We start from the raw sequence: 511 nt of genomic DNA on the forward strand, positions 1-511 counted from the left end.
CAATGGGTTGAACCAAGTCCTGTCCTACGTTTTTCTTTTTCTCTTTTTTTCATTTTCTATAATCCTACATTAGGCTACAATATGGAAGAATTGATCTGTCGCTACTTTTATTACATTGTAACTTTAAAGGGTTAGTTCACCCAAAAATGAAAATAGTGTCATTTATTATTCACCCTCATGTCATTCTACAAAATAATGACTTTTCAACAATATCTATATGGGCCGATTTCAAAACACTGCTTCATGAAGCTTCTGAGCTTTATGAATCTTTTGTTTCGAATTAGTGATTCGGATCTCCTATCAAACAGCTAAACTGCTGAAATCACGTGACTTTGGCGCTCCGATCCACTGATTCGATTCGTAAAGCTCTGAAGCAGTGTTTTGAAATCGGCCCATCACTAGATATTGTTAAAAAGTCATTATTTTGTTTTTTTTGGCACACAAAAAGTATTCTTGTCGCTTTATAATATTAAGATAGAACCACTGAACTCACATGAACTGTTTCAAATAT

This window comes from Ctenopharyngodon idella, chromosome 20 (assembly GCF_019924925.1).
Source record: "Ctenopharyngodon idella isolate HZGC_01 chromosome 20, HZGC01, whole genome shotgun sequence".
NCBI classification, from domain to species: domain Eukaryota; kingdom Metazoa; phylum Chordata; class Actinopteri; order Cypriniformes; family Xenocyprididae; genus Ctenopharyngodon; species Ctenopharyngodon idella.